The sequence below is a fragment of the Triticum dicoccoides genome, chromosome 3B (assembly GCF_002162155.2).
Source record: "Triticum dicoccoides isolate Atlit2015 ecotype Zavitan chromosome 3B, WEW_v2.0, whole genome shotgun sequence".
NCBI classification, from domain to species: domain Eukaryota; kingdom Viridiplantae; phylum Streptophyta; class Magnoliopsida; order Poales; family Poaceae; genus Triticum; species Triticum dicoccoides.
In genome coordinates, this window is record NC_041385.1 from 789,920,482 (window position 1) to 789,928,229 (window position 7,748).

Here is a 7,748-nt window from a genome sequence, read left to right on the forward strand (position 1 = left end):
GATGTTAGGTGGTGTGTGGTTGTCAACTTAACATGTATGGCAGTGTTGTTACATTCCATAGTAGCATCACAATATTTAGAGGAAGAATGTAGTTTGGCCTAGACTGTGAGTAACTGCACGATTGTCGTGTGATTTTCTAAACATGCCAAAATCAAAAAAAAAATAGAATTTGGGTGGAGGAGCATGAAACAAGGGACAATTAAGGAGGAGGGTGGGCGAGGAGGTGTTGGCCAGTTGCCCTGTCTTTATGTCATTGGTTGTTGATGCAAAAGTGTCGACAATGGTGCAAGGAAGAAGGTGATTTTTAAAGAACCAAGATCAATTATAAAGGTTGGTCATAAGTGAAATACAGTTTCGATAAAGTGAAACTCATCGCACCCCTATTTCAACTTTTGCATGTCGCTCTCTCGCTTTGGAATACTCTTGGCAGATCTCCATCTTCTGATGTTTGTTCGCTCATGAGTACTTTAATTTGCCCCTACCTTCTCTCCTAACAAATACTGGCTCGATTCTTCTTGCTATGCCCCATCTGATTTTTGGATATTATGTGTTTCCATTTGCCTCCCATTCTTATTTCATACCAGATAGTGTCGATCCAACCCCATTGTTCGTCTTCAATGCTCTCTAGCTCGGGAGCCTTGCCCATCATAGTGTTTTGTTTTGGCTGCTAGTATTGTCCCGATAATACGGTTAGAGGCTACAAGGAGGCCACCGATAGGAATGCGTCTATAAGGGTTGATCATGCTTACACCAAGGAAGGTCTTTGAGCCCATTAGCTATCCATTCATTCATTTTTGTAGCCAATTCTTGGAGTCTGCTTTGCACTCGAGCCTTAAATATTGTTTCTACAAAGAGATTTGGCTACACATGTGCAATCTGCTCCGTTGTCTAGGGTTGTCCTGGCCTTTTATAATGCCGGATCATTCTTACACCAAGGAAGAGTGGTGAGCAAATTAGCTATCCAACCATTCATTTTGTGACTAAGTTTTGGTGCCTGCTTCGCACTTGGGCCTTAATTTTCCTTTTTCCAAAGAGGTTTGGCTACACAGGTGTGATTTGCTCCATTTTCGGGCTCACCATAGCATTTACACTCAACACTGATTTGTCAAGCCAGTGGGAAGGGTGCTTTCGGAGCCTGTAAAAAAGGCAAAGACATGCTTAACGTTATAGCCTCATACACCGTCTGAAATGTGTGGAAGGAGAAAAATACTCGAAAGTTTGCATTGACAGAATAACCTATTGTTATCTTTCTTCTTTCTAGTATTTTTTCCTTTTTTGGTCCCTGGTAGGTTTCAAATCTCACCCCCACATCAATTAAATCCAATAACGACTCAATATAATATGTAAAAAAAATAGAAAATCTCAAGATCATGTTGCTTCAAACCAAGAGCCCACACTCAGGAGCCTACATCATGCTTGGGGATGCCAAGATGGAGGACTTGAGCACCCAGCCACAAACACAAGCAACAAAGCAGTTCAAGGCGTCGGGGCAAGCATTCTCATCTCAATGGGCAAGCCTTCTGTGGAAGTAGCGTAGGCCAACCAGGAGGTCGATGAAATTAGCATTGACAAGAAGTACATCAAGCTCATAATTATGCTGGCCTTTGTATCGATATCCAAAGCTTGCGCACATGGTTGAGGTTGGCAATATTGTCAACACCATCCTGGATTTGAATAACTAAGTGTTGGAAGGTGGAATTGTGCCTTGATAATAGGGTGTTGGGTCACACACCATTCTTTTTATCATGTCATCTTGAATGTTGTAGTTGTCGAATTGAAGGTTGTGTGTGTAGGATCGAAAGTATGTCTAGAGGGGGGGGGGGTGATTAGACTACCTGACCAAATAAAATCTAGCCGTTTCCCAATTTTAGTTCTTGGCAGATTTTAGCAACTTAGCACAATTCAAGCAATCTTAACACAATTCAAGCAAGCATGCAAAGAGTATATGAGTAGCAGAAAGCAAAGCATGCAACATGCAAGAATGTAAAGGGAAGGGTTTGGAGAGTGCAAACGCAATAGGTGACACGAATGTTTTTGTCGTGGTTCCGATAGGTGGTGCTATCGTACATCCACGTTGATGGAGACTTCAACCCGCGAAGGGTAACGGCTGCGCGAGTCCATGGAGGGCTCCACCCACAAAGGGTCCACGAAGAAGCAACCTTGTCTATCCCACCATGGCCGTCGCCCACGAAGGACTTGCCTCACTAGGGTAGATCTTCACGAAGTAGGCGATCTCCTTGCCCTTACAAACTCCTTGGTTCAACTCCACAATCTTGTCGGAGGCTCCCAAGTGACACCTAGCCAATCTAGGAGACACCACTCTCCAAGAAGTAACAAATGGTGTGTTGATGATGAACTCCTTGCTCTTGTGCTTCAAATGATAGTCTCCGCAACACTCAACTCTCTCTCACAGGATTTGGATTTGGTGGAAAGAAGATTTTGAGTGGAAAGCAATTTGGGGAAGGCTAGAGATCAAGATTCATATGGTAGGAATGGAATATCTTGGCCTCGACACAAGTGTAGGTGGTTCTCTCTCAGAAAATGTATGTTGGAAGTGTAGGCATGTTATGATGGCTCTCCTCACGAATGAAGAGTGGGTGGAGGGGTATATATAGCCTCCACACAAAATCTAACCGTTACACACAACTTGCCAATCTCGGTGGGACCGAATCATCAAACTCGGTCGGACCGATTTAGAAAATAATGTGACCGTTGGGGTTTTCGGTGGGACCGACATGCAACTCGGTAGGACCGATATGGTTCGGGTTAGGGCATAACATAATCTTGGTGAGACCGATTACACAAACTCGGTGAGACCGATTTTGGTAATGGACACACAGAGGGTTGGTCAGGCAAACTCGGTGGGACCGATTCGCTCATCTCGGTTAGACCGAAACGTTACGAAAGGGAAACAGAGAGTTTGCATTGCAATCTATGTGGGACCGATCGCTCATCTCAGTTGGACCGAAATGTTACGAAGGGAAACAGAGAGATTACAATCTCATCTCGGTGAGACCGAGATCCCTATCGGTGATACCAATTTGCCTAGGGTTTCTGGCAGTGGCTATGACATTCAAACATGGTGGCGCCGGATAGAAAGAATTGGTGGGGCCGAGTTGGACTTTTGGTTTAGATCATATGTGGATGTGAGAAAGTAGTTGAGGGCTTTGGAGCATATCACTAAGCATTTTGAGCAAGTAAGCCATTAAGCAACACCTCATCCCTCGTTGATAGTATTTGCTTTTCCTATAGACTCAATGTGATCTTGGATCACTAAAATAGAAAATGTAGAGTCTTGAGCTTTGAGCTTGAGCCAATCCTTTTGTCCTTAGCATTTTGAGGGGTCCACTTTTCTCATCCATGCCATGCCAATCATTGAGCTTTCCTGAAATATTTATCTTGAAATGGCTTTAGCTCAATGAGCTATATCTTGTTAGGAATTACCAAAACAACCCATGGATAGTTGCACTTTCAATCTCCCCCTTTTTGGTAATTGATGACAACATATAGATCAAAGCTTCGACAAATGATTATAAGATTGAAAAACATTGTTGCTTTGAGAATTATGTGAAAAGTAAGAGCTCCCCCTAAATTAGTGCATTATTTAAAATTTGCATTGGACAATGAGTTAGGATCATGGGTTGCTCTTCCATGTCACATACATCTTGGTGGAGCGCTCAAAATGATAATAATTAAACACATGCACTCATCACCAAGCAAAGTGAATGATCATATGAGAATGTAAGAGATAATATCATCCAACAAGCATTAATGTAGCATAGCATATGATCAAACACATGATCATCCAAGTATCTCACAAAGGACATAATGTATCAAGCAAACAAATAACAAAGTTCACAAAAGCAACACTCTCTCTCGAAGCCTATGATCTATACATTTTTCTCCCCCTTTGGCAACAAGTTAGCAAAAAGTTTATAGAAAATGCATAGTGCTAAACGACTCTCAGGCTTGGTCTTCATGTGATGGTGTAGAGATGGCTCCATGGACGAAGTCTTCTGTTGATGTAGCTGGAGCTGGTGGAGTGCGTGCTGGAGCTGGAGGTACTAAAGCTGTAGCTGGTGCATATGATGTAGATCTGGTGTCTGGAACAGGCACTGCAGCAGATCTCTGTCCTCTGGGCACTCTAGCAAAAGCATCAGTAGTAGACTTGCCCTTTTTCTCCTCCACATCCTCCTGAAGTTGCTCAACTGCAGTTTGGATCTCAGTCACTTTGACATCAAGAGCATAAAACTTCTGCTCTATGATTCTCTCCAAGCTCTCCTAGTTTTGAGTCAGGGTGGCCAAGCCCTTCTCAATCCTCAAGGTGGAGGCAATCAAGTAGCCAAGCTGTTCTTGCTTGCTCTTCAGGAAAATCTGAGATGCCTCTTCAGCAGTTGGCATCTTTGTAGCTTTTTCAGTCCTTGCCTTCTCTTTCTTCTCTTGTGCTTGCACAGATGATGGTTCATTTTCATCCATCATAATCGTGTTTTCCTCAAAATCAGGGTAGATGTGCAGGTGCTCCTTGTCCAAAATATATGTGCCAGTGCCCATCTTGGAGTCTATAAGCCCCTGAATGTGTGGGACATACCCACAACTCCTTTTCTGATCAGCAGCAGTCCTTTTGATTGTTTCCACAATCTGGCTCATGACTTTGAATTTCTGAGGCACATCAAATATATGTAGCAAGTTGATTGCATGGGCTCTGATCATTTTGTGATCACCTGACTTGGGCAGCAAAGTGTGCCTTAAGACCCAGTTGATAGTAGGCAATCCTGACAATAGATAATGCACAGATCCAAACTTATGTGTCTCTAGTGCAGCATCTGGGATCTCTCTGTACATGTGAGCCATGGAGTTGTGGTCTTTCTTCTTCTTGGCATAGACATCCAAGTCATCCTCATTCTCTTTTGGAGCATTTATCAATTCATACCATTCCGCAACTATTGATTGGTACCTAGTGCCCTCAGACATCTAGACTATCTTCCCATCTGGGTAGAAATGTGTTGTGGAGTAAAATTGCATGATGAGCTCATCATTCCACTTGGTGAGATTCTGGCCAACAAAGTCTTCAACTCCACAAGACTTGAAACTGTCATAAACTCCAGGATAGTGCTCTCCATTTTTCTTGATGTAATCCCAGTCAATCCATCTCATGTCACATACAATGGGCTTCTTGTCAAGCAGCACTGTCTCATAGAAATCTTGTTGTTCCTTAGTGTGGAACCTGTAGTCCAATGCAGTTCTTCTTCTGACAGCTTCGGGATCAATCCGTCTCCAGAGTCTCAGACCTGCATCCTTCCTAAGCTTCATATCTTCTGCAACTGGATGAGCATCATTATGATCACGAATCTTGGGCTTCAACTTTCTCAAGACAAGTGAGTCTTCATCTTCTTCTTCAGCAGCTTCAGGCACTGGGGCCTTGCTCTTCTCTGCAGCTGGAATACTCCTAGTGTTCCTCTTAGGTGCAGACTTGGGCTTAGGAGCAACAGCCTTGGGAGCATCTTTGGGCTTAGATGGAGCAGCCCCTGATCTTATAGCATCTCCCATCAGCTTTTGAGCTTTGGGTGCTAGTGCAACAACCTCTTCCTCTTCTTCTTTGGAGTCTCTCCACATAGAGGGCTTGCCAAGCACTTTGGCAATAGTAGTTCTGACTCTCTTCTTCTTCATATCTTGGCCAGCAGCTTCATTATCAGACTCAATGGTGAATTTCATGGTTTCACCAGTGGCAACCTTCCTAGGTTTGGAAGTGGGAACTCTCCTTGCAGGTGCCTTCTTTTGCATTCCTGGCTTAGTGGATGCAGTTGTGCCATATTCCTTCTTCAGCACCTTCTTCTTTGATGTGGCCTCATCCTCAACAGCCACATAGTCCTCATCTTCAGAATCTGAGGTCTTCTTCTTTCTGGCCCTGGTGGCTGCCTTGGGCAAATTGCTGGGTGTGCTCCTGCTGCCATCATCATAGCTGCTAGAGGGGCTAGTGCCCTCACTCATATGAACTTGCTCCTCAGACTTGGTCTGACTGTCACTCTGATCTGACATGATGCCAACTCTGACAGTAGACCCTGTGAATAGATATAGATGAGATAGACTAGATGAGCATCACAAAGCACAGAGGTTTTTGCAAAAAGATTGAGTCAAAAACTTAGTTCTAGTTTTCCACAAAAAGCATTTCGGAGCTGCCGATTTGTAAACTCGGTGATACCGAAGCAGCTTTTGGAACCTAAAGTAGTGAACTCGGTCAGACCGAGTCACAGTTCGGTGGCACCGAGACTACTAGGGTTTCACAAAGAATTGAACTCGGTCACACCGATTTGCAATTCTCGGTCAGACCGAGAATCACATGTGCAATGGCCTGAGCCAAATCGGTGAGACCGATTTCTACAACTCGGTCAGTGTGAGATGAGTTCGGTGGAAAACCTAACCCTAAATTTTCAATCCAAATCTAATCTATGGAGTAGTTTCACTGGATAGGAAGATTTCAATCATGGCAAGATACATGGTAATACAATGTGCTAGGAATCGGAGTTAGGAATAGCACAAAGTTTCAAATCCATACCCTAGTGCGGTGATGGATTTGCTACGGCGACAACGGCGGAGCAGAGTCCCATTGACGGCGGCGGAGACCAGCGGCGGGAGGTCGCTGGCGACGAGGAGGACGATCCGGAGACCCGAGAAGGCAGAGCAGGCTGTGCGTGGGCGAAGATGTTCGGAAAATTTTCCAAATTTTGGCCCGGGGGTATATATAGCCTGACCCTGTCGGTTTGACCGAGTGGAACAACTCGGTGGCACCGAGATGCATTACTGCAAGTATTTACTGCAACTCGGTGTGACCGAAAAGTTCAAATCGGTTGCACCGAGATTGAAAACCTAGATCAACTTAGTGATCTCGGTATGACCGAAATGGATGAATCGGTTAGACCGAAACACACAAAGAGGTTTTTGGAAGTTTAAGTCTATGACGAATCGGGGACTCCAAGTGCACCTCACACAGAGTGGTTCAAATCTAACTTGATCAAACTTTGTGATGTAGCATGAATAGAGTTTGAGACAAGAAAAGCATAGATAGCTAGAGAAGGTTCTTAGGCATTCTTGTCCATCCACTTGGCAAAAGAAAAGGAACCAAACAATCAAAACTACAAGTGGATGTCCTCCAATGAGTAAACTATGCAACCAACATGCTCACACAATAAAATGGCAAATGAAATATGTGGCAAAGCATGCACAACCAATACTAGCATCCACCAAGCAATTGGCGATGACTAGGTCATGTAGATATGAGTATATTGACTTAGGAGTCAAATGAGAACATTTGATCATAGGTCATACTCATCGTTTAAGCACAAGTGGGGTTACCACTTTTACATAAAGCATTGTTGTGTTCACACCATTAGAGTTGCTTTGGCTCAATTATTTGAGTAAAGCTCCCCCTAGATTTGAGATCCCCCCCTAAGAGGGATGAACTAACCTTGGGTTTTGTTGATGATGACTTCATGTAGGTGTTGAAGATGTGGTTGCTCAATGTTGATGTAGATCATTTGGAGCAATCATTTAGAGTGAGTTGCACTTTCAATACCTACACGGGTTAGTCCCACAAGGAACAAACAAGGATATCCATAGACATAGAGTGATGCACACACAAGATGATGTCCATGAAAGCATTAGGTTACCTTGTTCCTTGTCTTACCAACAAGAGGGTTTGTGACTCTTTGAACTAGTGCAAGATGTGGAAGTTGATTGCACTTTTTCTTGCC